Below are 14051 nucleotides of genomic sequence, written 5' to 3' on the forward strand. Positions count from 1 at the left end.
GGCTGGACCTGTTAATTACCTATTTTTTCACATGCATCATTTACCGGTATTTTGCTATAATCACAATGAATCAACTCTGCTGCATCCCCATCCCTAGCTTCTATAAAGTGTCATAGAGGTTATTTAAAATACCTGTTTGTAAACACCTGCATGGAGACATGGACTACTTGGATTCTTACAGGGTTTTGAGATATTATTTTCTTTCAAGAGATAACAGAAAACAGCAGGCACGTTATTGGAAAAATACAATTAAAAGAAATCAAGGAGAAGAGGGGCATGTCTGAACTGCCACCTCTTCACATCACACCATGTGGTCACATACATGATTCTCCTCCATGCCAGCCATCCACTGGCCCATCCCTGTGAACATTAGTGGGCTGCAGTCACACTGCTCCCACATTAAAGACCATTAGGCTGAATGGGGAGCCACCGCTGTGTGGCTGAGACCACGGGCACCTGAGGAGACAGAACTCAATTAGATCAGCCTGGCCTTCTCTCTGGGCATCTGACAGACACTTCCGTTGAAAGATGGACACAAGGTGACTGGGGTTGTGGAAGGGTAAATGGACAAAACATGATGATCATTACATAAAAAAAAGATGTGTCAGAGAGCCTGCTGTGGTAGATGTGTCATGTTGCCATGTTATCAATAATCTTCACAAATTCATAAATACTTTATAAAATGCACAGGCTCTCTTGTGCATGTGGTCTGTTCTATCTCCTGGAGCAAACATTGTGTTCCATTATGTAAAGGATAATATATAGTCCGCTGGTCAGTATTTCTTCACAATATGCTGTGTATCTGGGTCCTGTTTCTCCTATTGAGATATATTTTCTGAATATTGAACAGTGGTAGGGTGTATATATTAGGACATCCTCAGATGTCAGAATTAGGCGTCAGACATCAGATGAAAAGCCATCAGGTCTTGGGAAAACCATAAAAGTCATATTTATGGAATTACACCGTCTATGTCTACGTCATGTCTATGAAAGTGCCTTTGCTTTCGTTGACAGAATGTTTTCTGTAAGATGCTAACTCACGGAATGTATGGACCAAAGTCCTATATCAGATATACACGGGAGAGGTGTTCAATTCCTTGTGCTTGTGGTTTTGGGATTTCCCAGCAACAAGTCTATTACCATCAAAAAACAAAACACCACCAACAGAGCAGCCTAGTCTACACGACGCTGTTTTTCTTAAAAACTGGTGAGCTTTTGTTATCGGTTACGCCTTGCGTGTAGGTGAGCATTTTACAGGGTCCTTAGGAATTAGGACTATGACACCTCCAGAAGGCTCAACAGGGGTCCTCCTCCACATAAATTCTTCAATCATTCGTTACTGTGGCCATTTATGATCCGATCAGCAACATAACCAGACAATCTGCAAGCCCTTGATGAGTGCACCAACAAATATCCACAAATACCAACAAGTGGCAGCAAATTCTTCGGTCCTTCCTCTTTGTTGTTGTGGCTGTTTATGATCCCATCAGCTAGCCTAGAAATCTAGACGCACCCTAGCGGCGGCAGATTAATTTGCTCAGCCTGTACGTCTAGTATCAAACCATAGGGATTTCTATTGGCTGACGCCGTGGACTTCATCCAATCACAGCGCTATTTTGTTAGAGTCTTAAGGCATGGCTTAACAGGATAACGACAGTCCCATGAGAACAACAAGGAAGGTGGCTATGGCGAACCTAAGAGCGGTTGTTTTTAATCGGCGCTATAAACTTTGGAGGAGTTGGACTTGTGCTTTTCTTTGAAAGTTGAGCAACACAATGCACTTAAGTCATTCCTTTCAAGAAGGATGTATTTGCCGTTTTGCCGACCCGGATAATGGATATGGTCATAAGGCTGGCCTATTGCATGCCTAGGCAGTTTGAAAGACAATTCTCTGCCCGCCTTTGATTAAGCAAGGTGAATGGTTCGATTCCAGACTATACATTTCAATGATATAGGATGGCCCGCCAGGCTACCCATCAGCAACACAATCAGACAAACCACAAGCCCTTGATGTGGGCACCCACAAATACCAACAATTACCAATACATCATATCTATAATGTAGCCTATGGACATAATTCCTTTGTACTTCAGCAAATCACTGATGTCTATACAACAGGGAACAGTATTTGCTTCAGTGGACGGACTTCCTTCTAAAACTTGATGACTCACTAAATCAGACCAAAGACCATTTGTGCACATCATACTTTCCATCATACAGAAGCAGAACTGTTATGTGGATAATTACTTATCAACAGAATTACTTTTGTTGTTAAAAAATAGTTTGTTTTGTACATAAAAAGAGGAGCGTATTCAGCCTTTTGTCCATGAAGGTGCAATGGTGAATTTAGTGCATGTGCAGTAAGAAAAAAAATCCATTTTGATTTCTTTGTACAAAAGAGCATTCTATCTTCAGTATTTCATATGCAAAATGCTAATGTGTCTCTGTTGTTCATAGGAGAGAAAAAAACATTACAGTGTTTGGAATAAATGAACTGCTGTTGTAGCACAACGAATGCATTCTGTCCACAAAATAAAGTGTGTTATATTTGGCATACCAGTCAGTACTGGAAAATACTGCTCCATACAGGACCATACTGGTCAGTCTCAGAAATGAAATAGATCTAAACAGGATTAACGGGATCCCTTCTCAAAGCAAAAGTCCTCCTGGCACTGTACACAGAAAACAAATAAAGTGGTTTGGACCAAGCCACACTATTCCAGCAACTTCAAGAGCATGGAAGAGATGGCAGGGTAATTTGAGTCACAAACATCGCTTTTAAACATACATTGGTACAGACAATCCTGAAGAGCCTAGCAGCCTGTATTTACTTTTGCTAACATTTGAATTAAAACTAGAAAAATAAGTCACGCTTGTCAAATTGTGTTCATTTCCTACTTTGTTCCTTTTTTGTGTGTTTGTAATTTAGTGTGTGCAGAGTGTGTGGTTGTGTATATGTGTTTTGTGTGTGTTTTTTTGTGTGTGAGTGTGTGTGTGTGTGCGTGTGTTTGTAGGTGTGTTTGTATGTGTGGGTGCATGTGTGTGTGTATGTGTGTTTATGTGTTTGTGTGCATGTCATGTGTGTGCATGTGTGTGCATGAATGTGTGTGTGCATGTGTAGTGTGTGTGTGTTTTTGTGTGTGTGTCTTTATGTATGTGTACATAAATAAAGCAAATCAGGGAACCACCTACTCTTTGTGATAAGTGCCTTGGGATCAACCATGGTGAGTCAGGACCTCGATTTAACATTCATGCAAAGGAAAACATTTCCTGCAGTACAGTGTCCCTGTCACTGCAATAGGACATTGGGATTGATATGTTTGGTGGCTTTTGGCCACAGGGAAGAGTGCCACCTACTGGCCAGCCACCAACACCGCTTCCAGCAGGATTCTACTCTTCCAAGGAGGTTTCTTATCCAAGTACTAAGCCTGCTTAGCTTCAGTAATTCAGCAAAGTCTGCTGGTCTGGCTGCTGGCTAAAAACAAAAGGTGAAAGGCATATAGGATTGTCTCACTGAATTGATTTATGCACACTCAATTATCACTGGTATCTGCTAGACCAAAGTACCAAAACATGATTAGTTCATAGATTTCACATGTAAAAACATTTGATACAACCCCACCCCCATCTTGCCTGTTCATAATTCTTGAATTGTGTGCCTGTGTGCGTGTACGCGTTTATGTGTGTGTGTGTGTGTGTGCGTGTGCATGTGCTTGTGGGTGTGCCTGTGTGTGTGCATGTGCATGCATGCATACATATGTCTTCTGTGTGTGTATGTGTCATACGTATGATTACTGTGAATGTATGTGTGTGTGTGTGTGTGTGTGTGTGTGAATATCTATTTATGCACATGTGTGCATATGGAATGGGTTAACATGACCACTGGAGGCAAACATATGCAAAGAAATTGGTCATCCTAGGCTCTACGGTTCTCAAGATATTCAAAGGAAACTGTGTCCGGCCACCTACAGGCAAGTTGGTGTATAGTAACATAAATTAATTTATTGTATGGCCGCCCATGAACAGAATTCCATGAAACTTGGCGTGCCTTCAGAGGGTGTCATAATGATCCTACACTTCCAATTTCGTGCAGTTTTGACCATGTTAGGTCACAGGACCTGCGATTACAACACCAATTTTTTTTTATTTATTTTTTTTAAACTAGGTGGCGCTATACATGAAATGAGTGGTTATGGAATGGGTTGACATGGCCCCTTAAGATCAACATACAAAAAAAGTAAACCCTACGGTTCTCGAGATATTCACAGAAAACTGTGTCTGCCCTACCCTCCTTTCGGGGGGGCCAGTCCAGCGGGGCTACAGATCAAAACGAAAAACGATGGTTCCATGCTATCCATGTGGGGCTACATGCCCACCAAGTTTCGTGTAACCCGGTCTTTCAGTGTCCCGGGAATCCTTGACGGAAATTTGGCCATGCAAAAAAGAAAAAAAGAAAAAAAAAGAAGAAAAAAAAAATCTAACTAAACCTATATGAGTCGCTTCGCTGCGCGGCGGTGGAAAGAAATTACTCTACTGACATGTATTCTATACACTTTTTAGATAGATAGATAGATAGATAGATAGATAGATAGATAGATATATACTTTATTGATCCACAAGGGGAAATTCAACAGAGACATAAAATGTATGTAATGCTGACCACCAATGCTAACCAATATGCACTGTACATGAAAAACACAACCTTTTACAGCTTTCAGGCAGTCTTAAGTGGCAAACAAAACTCACTTATCAACTCTAAACAGACTGTGGTGATGCATGCATCTTGCTGTAAGTCATGGCATGCACAGTTGCTCTAAGAGAAATTAATCAGGCGCCTTTAAACATTGGCAGCAACATTACGCCAAAAGTGAAGCATCAAGGCGCTGACGACTGCTGATTGTTGTTTTTTCCTCATACACTCAAGTACTCAGAGTAAGCTTGTCGTGTTTGGTGTTCTGACAACAAATCACATACCCACTCAGAGCGTGTACTGCAGAGATGGGGAACTAAAATATTCTGAACACAAATCTAAACATGATTTTATTTTTCACTTTTTGAACGTATTTTGCTATCCGTTTCATATGCTATGTCAGGGACTGTAACTTCATGCTGTCTAAAAGCACATTTATGAAGCTTGAAGAAAAACTGCAAAAATAACATCTTTCCATTCTTGTCATGAATGAAAGAAATATGTTTTCCCCCCTCTTCATTTCTGACTCGATTTGCCCCTCTGCATGGTTCCACTTGGGGTAGATGTCAAGATAACACTCACAAAGCCCTTTCTGTTGGAAATATTCACTCATGGTGGTGTCAACCATACATTACAGACAGCGCTGATATGGAAATCTACACCATTTGTTTCATTTTACAGTGTGATAATAGATGCCACATTAACTGAAGGCATCTAAGAGTTTCGACTTCGCAAACACACATTACTGGAGAGAGAAAGGGAATATTGTTTTTGCTGCTGGAGTACATCCTTTTTAAATGATATCCATAATGAGTTTATAATATGCATCTGGGCTACCTCCTCTCTACTTTGATGTCTTCCAAATGGCCCTGGTGTCATCAGCAAAACATGTAGGCACTTTCCTGCCTCATTGCCTCCCAAATGTATTTTAAATATCATTCCTGGTAACGCAATTATTTAAAACGCTGAACTAAACACTTACTAATGGGGGAAAAAAGACACTGACTTCGATAAATTCATTTCTCAAATGGTGGGCATTGGATTTTTTTTTCTTCTTTACAGAAAAACTGGGTGGGGGGAATTTGTCTATAACCTAAAAAAAAGAAAAAAAAAAAAAAGAGGGAAAAAAAGCACAGCACAGTAGTAAATCAGCAGCCCCTCGTACCCTCCCATTTCCCCAGAAGAGCTCTCCATTTCCGCCACTCTGTGCTCTCTCCATACAGGGCACCAACAGCAGAGCACAAAGAGACGGGGCCACCACCGGCACCCTCATGACGGCCTGTGATGACTGGACATTCTAAAAAAAACAAACAAAAAAAACATGCTAATGACCATCGGCCACAGTATGAGGATGCCGCTAATAGCGATTAGGCAATTAGTTCCTGCTGATTATGCTGCTCTAAACACACTCCTGACTCTTGTGCCATGCCGTAAAAAATGACAGAAAAATAACTTTGAGCACAACCTCCTGTCTCGAGACTCATAGTGTATAACTCGACAGTAATAAAATGAAGATGATAATTAAGAGAGCGAAAGCTGTTAACATTTGCACTAATCGATGGATAATTGACTAATTATACAGAGCATTTTCAGCAGAAGAACCCACACACGTGCTTAGTGTGATGGCAAGCACATCATGAAAAGAGAGAATAATCGGTTTGGAGAGCAAATGGATTTGATCTTGTTAAAAGTGACCTATGGGGCACTTAAAAATGGTCTTCTCTTTACATCATGTGGTTTACACCAGTTGTAAAACAGTCATACAGTACAGCAGTCATTTTTAAAATACAATAATACATTCATTTTGCATAATAAATAAAATAACATCATTTCTCATAATTCAGAGAGCAACATTATTTCAGTGTTCTTTCCGAAGTACAACTTGTTATTTGTGACACTGTTCTTCGGAATTTCTGTTATTCATTTTGCATATTGACACATCATACAATTTGGCCCACAAAGGCCCTTTACTTGCGCTTCTGGTGAAGCATTTCAAAAATGCTTCTCAGAACAATATTCCTAAAAACTATGTTGGTTGATGAAGACAGTGCCGCATTTCTTAGTAGGCCAGATTGCTTATTCTATATTCTTAAAGCTCCTAACCCCACTACCTGTAATGCATGATATCTGCCGCCATGACTTCAAATTGTCTTTTTGCCATACAGCGAAAAGCCCCCCTCTTCATTATTACAATTGAGAGGTCCATATTTCAACCTAATAGCTCTTGATAACTTTAACAATCGATCACAACCTCATTTCATTGCGCGCACAGTTAATACGTGCTTCCCTGCCAAGTGGAACATTTTCTAATGATGCACTCGTGCACCAAAACAATGCCGACCCGGCCTGTGCATCAGTCACTAATGCCTCCATCCATAATGTGTTTGTAACAGTCTCTCCCAAAAGAAGACGACCAAATGACTACCTCAACTGGGGACAGGGGAGGGGGAGGGGAGGGCAAGGAAACAGATCTAGACGGAAGCATGAGATCAGTTGGAAAATGGTCATGATTATGATAATGCTTAAACCGCTTGCCATTAGTGACACTGCCACACACACGCCTTGTGATACGGCCACAGACGAAGTACCATTAGAACATATCAGGCCATCAAGAAGGAGCGTGATAGACTCAGGGGGCAACAGGACATAAAACAGCACATTAATGGGGAGTCCCTTCCTTTCCAGGCTACTGAGGGGCATAATGTGTAGGACAACTGTCTACTGAAAAAAGAGAAGCTAAACAGTAATTGATACTATCACTAAACGTGTATTTCAATTTCATTACTGCTTTTATTTAATAATCCAGAGAGATCAGGAGACATAGTGATGGTGGACTACAATTTCTAACTCTAAAACCGTTTACATTGATCTGAAATCTAATCTCCATTACCCTACATTTCTACCCAAGGTGGCCCAATGACATAGACAATATACAATGACATCTTACAAAGGAAACTTTCACACACACATCTACACAGTCAAGTTTCATTTAAATTCCACTGACGCTAACCAAATGATAACTACTTTTTCTTCTTAAAACAATACAATAATCAAGCCCAACAATAACCATATAAGAGGGAGTTAATCCAACAAATTAAACAAATGTTTGAATTGTCCACAGTAAACAAAGTGAAAGATTGGTGACAGCTATAATTTCCCCCTATTGACATGACTTCATTAAACATTTGAATGTTAGAAAATAATAAATAATAAAAGCAATTCCTCTACATAATTACAATAATACTAATTATCATAATTGCTATCATAATTATATGCATATTCCATATTCTACATGTACACACATCAAAACATCTTCTCTTCCTGTTTAGATGAGAGATTATAGTTTTAGATAAGGCTGATTATATGGTCTCATTAACGTCTTTTATGATACGAGGTAGGAGGTGTAATTTTAAGCAATTTGTAAATGTATTCTTGCATTTCAAATGAGCTCAAATGTCTAAGTCTAATGTCTAAGTTGTGCTGTCTTTACTGAATGTGTTGATAGTTGCTACAAAGAAACAGATGCATATCTAATAACATAAGATCCTCGATATCATGCAATCCCACAAAACCACACTGATACTGACCATTAATAATAATTGTCAAAAATTCAAAGCAGTGTAATTGTCTACTCTTTTCATTAAAAAGTACAATGCACACTGCAGACTTGACTAATGAACAAGTTACCTAAGACAAAATACAGAAAATTATGATAATATTGCAATTTAAATAATTTTCCATAACGTATAGAGTCTAGACTCTGTATATGCCCTAGGAGCTCTGGTCACTGTGTACATCTTCTGGCTAAGGTAATAAAGTTGCACTCAGGAGTGGACTTCAATGTCAGGGGTATGCCTACCTGAAAAGCTGAGGATTCTGGATCACTGGCTTTGATATGCTGCCTGATAAGAGCCTGGAAACAGAAATACAAAATCAGGCCAGAGACAGGATATTAATAATGACATCAAAGGAAGGAATATTGTGACCCCTGACAACCACAAAACATAATAGATAATTTCAGATGGCAGAGGCAGCTATTTTGAAAGCGACATAGAGAGCAGATATGGCCACTTTCATGCTAGTCCCGCAGTGTCTCTTTTTCTATAGTCACTTAAATCTTCAGCCATGATCATTTCTTTTCGTTTTTTACTTATGTGTGAACTGTGCAGTCTCTGGAATTAAAGCAATGCAAACACTATACTGCCATCTAGTGGAGTATGCCCTCTACTGAGGATGAGCACTGAGGAACTCTATGATGATAAGTTTTTCTTCTCTGGGTATATACAATTACAATACAATAGCTAAAGTACATTTGCTCTCTTCTTATAGCTAAGAAAGGCTGTCCTTTTCCTTTTGCTTAGATGACCAGATGTTTAAATGTTTAACCTAGTTTTTTGTAGTTTGATCAACAATTATGTGTACATTTCAGCTATATTTTAACCAAACATCAGAATGTACATCTTTCAAATATTATGTGGAACAACATTTAATTTTTTTTTTTCTATAATTCAAATACTTCCCCTACCAAAAAAACCCTGTAGTAATTCTGTAATACCTCTTTAATATCCTTTCCCCTCTACAGTGTTCCTACGCTACAGTCTATAGTACTTTGTAACACTTTGTACATTGTAAGCCTTATCAATTTGTAAAATCTCTCTTAAGAATGTCTTACAATTTTCTGAACATTTCCCGAAAGCATCGTAACATCGTAAGAATGTTGTGTGCTCCAGAGTAGTCGTAGACAGCTAAGAGCTTTTTGACAGGAATTTAGAAGAACAAGAATATGTATATGTTACATTCCCATTCTTTATCATATTTAATTGCAGAGAATCAGCTTTTAGGTTTTTGTAAACTCATAAAAAGTATGATTATTATTTTATCTTTCATTGAATTAAAAAAAGGTCAGAGCAGAGTAACAAACATAGGGTCTACAAGAAATTTGTGCCGTGAAAATCAGTCATTGGCCTATATTATTCACTCATTAACTCAGTATCTTAACTCAACCTCTTCCTCATCTTGAAATTTCATCTTCACGGACACCCCAAAAAAACTCTTGCTCAGGCAGCATGCCACACACTGTAAGACACTTGCAGGTCGCAAGCAGGATTGATGAATGTCTTGAGTAGCCTAAAACATTTACATATCATGCAACAAAAAAATGATGAATACAATGAATGAAATCAAATATCTTAAATAAGATATAGACCCTTTCAACAAGGTAAACAAAAACAATGCTTGAACGTTTTATTTGGGCCCCAATCTACTTCCTCTGCATTAAGATAACATATGGAATGTTAAAACGGAAGCCTTGTGGGGCCAACTATGATGCTGATAATGGAACTCTCTTGAAAGGGTCCATAGATGTCATAGATTTTTTTGTCTTTACGTCAATTAACATGTGAGTCTGCTGGGACATCACCCAATGCCACCAAATTAGGGGATACAGTGTGTTTGAGTCCAAAATATGAGGAATTAGAGAAACTGACCAGAGCCCCATTTCCTGATAGAGAACCAAGATTTATAGCTATTGGAAAATGGGTTCCTGAACCTGAAAAGAGGGAATATGGAAAGAGAGGTCAACCCAGTGACTCAGTCAAAAGTGAAACCACAAGAAGGAACTGACATGTTTGTAGCTGAACGTGCTTGCACTGGTCTTAAGTCGATGTGCTGTCTATTAGCCTAGTTTAATGAAAAAAGCTCAGCACTGGTCTTAAGTCGATGTGCTGTCTATTAGCCTAGTTTAATGAAAAAAGCTCAGCACTGGTCTTTTGTGATGTAAAGAAGTAAGAAGAAGAAGAAGTAAAGAAATTGTATTTTATTGGTTTCCCAATACAATATGGAGAAGGGAAACCGGAAACGTTCCATTGGAGAACTGTACCGAACCGGACTGTATCATTGGACCAGCCTAAGCATTCACATTGATCAGGGATCCTAACATTATTTCCATAACTTCACCACTACCCTTTGCAAAATGTTGATACTGCATAAAATCATGGACCTAGTCATTCAAGTCTGCATTTACAAACATTTGTGAGAGATTTGGACGTTCTGAAGAGCTCAGTGAATTCAAGCATGGTACTGTCCTAGGGTGCACAAAGCAAGGTGACAAGGTTGGGTGAATTTTGTGTGGAGAAACTTGATCGGCCTGCAGAGAGCTCTGACCTGAACCCTGGAAACACTTGAGAACAACTAAAGAAAATTGTGATCCAGACCCTCTCTTCTAACATCAGGGCTGGAGCAGCCTAGTACAGTGGTTCATAAACTTTTTGTCTGGCGACCCCCCAAAACACATTGGCCAAGTCTTGCAATCTCCTTCTCTCCAACCGCGAAAGTTGGTTTCACTTTGAAAAATGTTGCGAGATTGGCATTGGAGGCAGAGGCAGAACATGTCTTCTCTCATAGGCTATGTCAACACAAAAGGCATTAATGTCAATTTATTATTTTCCAAAGGATAACTACCACTCATCCAATGTATAAACTGATGCTCCTGTGGCAAAAAAAGGCTGCATAGTGTTCTGTCACTGGTAAGCTTACGCACAGCATCTTCAAGCTCATCATTACAAGAGGTGCAGGTAGAGATTTGAGTTTGCGTAAGCAGAGCATCAACTTTCGGAAGAGTATTATGGAAATGTGTGAATTATAAGCCTACATCTAGGGCTACTGAATATCTCAGTTTTTAAATATGTTCGTAAAACCAAATCATTATGCGTCCCCAGTCCCATCCATATTTTTGACCTCACGGTTTCTACATATTTTCTATTTCAAAACTCCATACTTTTTCCAAATTTCCAAACTTTTTTCCTGACCATATTCTCGACTTTGCGGCCACTTCTGGAAGTGAACACTTAATATTCGTCCAGTGGAGGGACCCCACTTAATGGGCACTGGACCACTTTATACCAATGTGCCTTTTGAGGACGGAATACGGGCCACACAAATATTTTTAAATAGACGGAGGCTTATCCAAGCACCCAATGTATAATTGGATCTTACTTATCTTAGGTGCTCACTTCCAATGCCTTCTTATATGACAATGACTTTTTCTCCAAATTTCAGGTGTCGACATGGGTTCCAAATTGTCACCTAGCTTTGCCTCCTTATATGTCGGACTGTTTGAACAAGAACACACATCTATGACCATCAGGCCAACCCCTTCATCTTTTACATCTCTAACTGGAGGAGGTACCTTGACAATGTGTTTTTTTATCTGGACAGGACCTGACAAACGTCTGGAGGATTTCCATACTTATGTAAACTCTAAGAATGAACACCTTAAATTTACTATGTCATCTGATAAAGAAAAAATGAATATTCTGTATATCCTGATAATTAAGGAGAATAAAATGTTGAAAACAGATCTATATCTAAAACCCACTAACAGGAACTCTTTACTACATGGTGAGTCATACCATCCAATCCACCTGAAAAGAAATCTACCTATCTCCCAATTTAATAGGTTAAGGCGAATATGTAGCTCCAATGACGATAAAGTTTGGACATGGAAAACCAGGCCAACAATGCCATTTCATGTATGAAACCAACACTTTTAATCACCCACATAATCAGGTCATGCAAGCCAAAATTCTGGGTGGGACACAATCGGGGACTAGAATATTGCAAGTGTCTGTCCATCAGTGAATACACTTACATTGCCATACACTTCTTCATTTAGAGTACAGAGCAAAGAAAAATGTAAATATAATTACCTCTTGAATCCCTCAGATGAAATCTAGTCATATAGTGACACTTTATTGTGCAAGTTGGTCCTACTACAGGGGAAATTAATGAGAATGTCCTGTTCAACCACTCTGGGGGTCGTTTCTAGAAAAGTTAGCAACGGCGTTGCTCAACCACCATGGTACGACACAACTTGCGACCAAACAACAACATTGTTACACCTGTTTCCGTCGCAATTTGCTACCTCCGACGTTCGAACACCGTAGTTCGAACACCGTAGTTCCAACAACGTTGTTGATGATGCAGTGATACATATCATTGGTGGAAACAGTGGCAACGTGTAATACCCCACCCCCTAGAAATTTTCTGTCACGGCCTATGTCGACATTTTTCTAATTTAAACCGAGTGATTAATGCTGGCATTGCCATTGCCATCAGCAAAAACCTAAACCTATTGCAAGCATATAAAACAGTTAACTTAAGCCGACCAATATGAGTCATTATTTGTGTTAAATATCTATGTTAGAAAAAATATATAGAATTATATATTTATATATGTATATAGAATTTCTGGGTATCGCTAATTTTATCAACTGGCTCGTGGCTTAAGGGCAGCGCGTAGGTGCACTGCGCGCTCGGCCGGAGTTCGCATCCTGTCTCTTCTTTTCACTTCTGAGTAAGAGTAGGCCTAGACACATTACATTACATTACATTTGGCTGAGGCATTTTTAGCCAAAGCGACTAACAACATGGTAGAGTACAGTAAGAATAAGTGCATCACTGAGTGCTGTTTTTAACAGTTATGTGTCAGTTCAAGACGGCTGGTGAGTGCTAGGATCAGCAAGACTTGTTTTAAGTGGTGCTATGAGAGGAGATGTTCTCTAAAGAGCTGGGTCTTTAGGAGTTTTTTGAAAATGGAGAGGGATGTCCCTGCCCTTGTAGGAACTGGCAGTGTGTTCCACCAACGAGGAACAACAGATGAGAAAAGTTTGGATTGGCCTGAGCGTACTGGTGGTAGAGCTAGACGTCGTTCGTCTGAGGAGCGCAGCAGTCTAAAGGTAGCGTATGTCTGTATGAGGGCATTCAAGTAGGCGGGACAGAACCGGAGACTACTTTGTATGCAAGCGTTAGAGCCTTGAATTTGATGCGGGCCACCATAGGTAGCCAGTGTAGCTGGATGAGCAGCGGGGTAACATGTGCCCTTTAGGGTTGGTTGTAGACCAGGCGTGCCGCCGCGTTCTGGATCATCTGAAGGGGTTTCACAGCGCAGGCTGGGAGACCTGTCAGGAGGGCATTGCAGTAGTCGAGTCGTGAGATGACTATTGCCTGAACCAGAAGTTGGGTAGCATTTGAGTCAAGTAAGTCCTGATTTTCCGTATGTTGTAGAGTGCGAAACGGCATGACCGGGCGACTGAGGCAACATGATCTGAGAAGTTTAGTTGGTTTTCGAGAACAACTCCTAGATTTCTTGCAGTCCTGGTAGGTGAAACAGACAGGGAGTCAAATTTGATGTTGATGTCGTGGTGTATGGTAGGTTTAGCTGGAAGGACCAGCAGTTTAGAGTCTTTTAGAGGTTCAGCTGGAGGTGGTGTGCCTTCATCCATGTAGTTATGTCAGAGAGGCAATCCGAGATCCGTGCTGAAACCAAGGGGTCATCAGGTGGAAAGGACAGATAGAGCTGTGT

This window comes from Alosa alosa, chromosome 1 (genome assembly GCF_017589495.1).
Source record: "Alosa alosa isolate M-15738 ecotype Scorff River chromosome 1, AALO_Geno_1.1, whole genome shotgun sequence".
In the NCBI taxonomy this organism is placed as follows: domain Eukaryota; kingdom Metazoa; phylum Chordata; class Actinopteri; order Clupeiformes; family Clupeidae; genus Alosa; species Alosa alosa.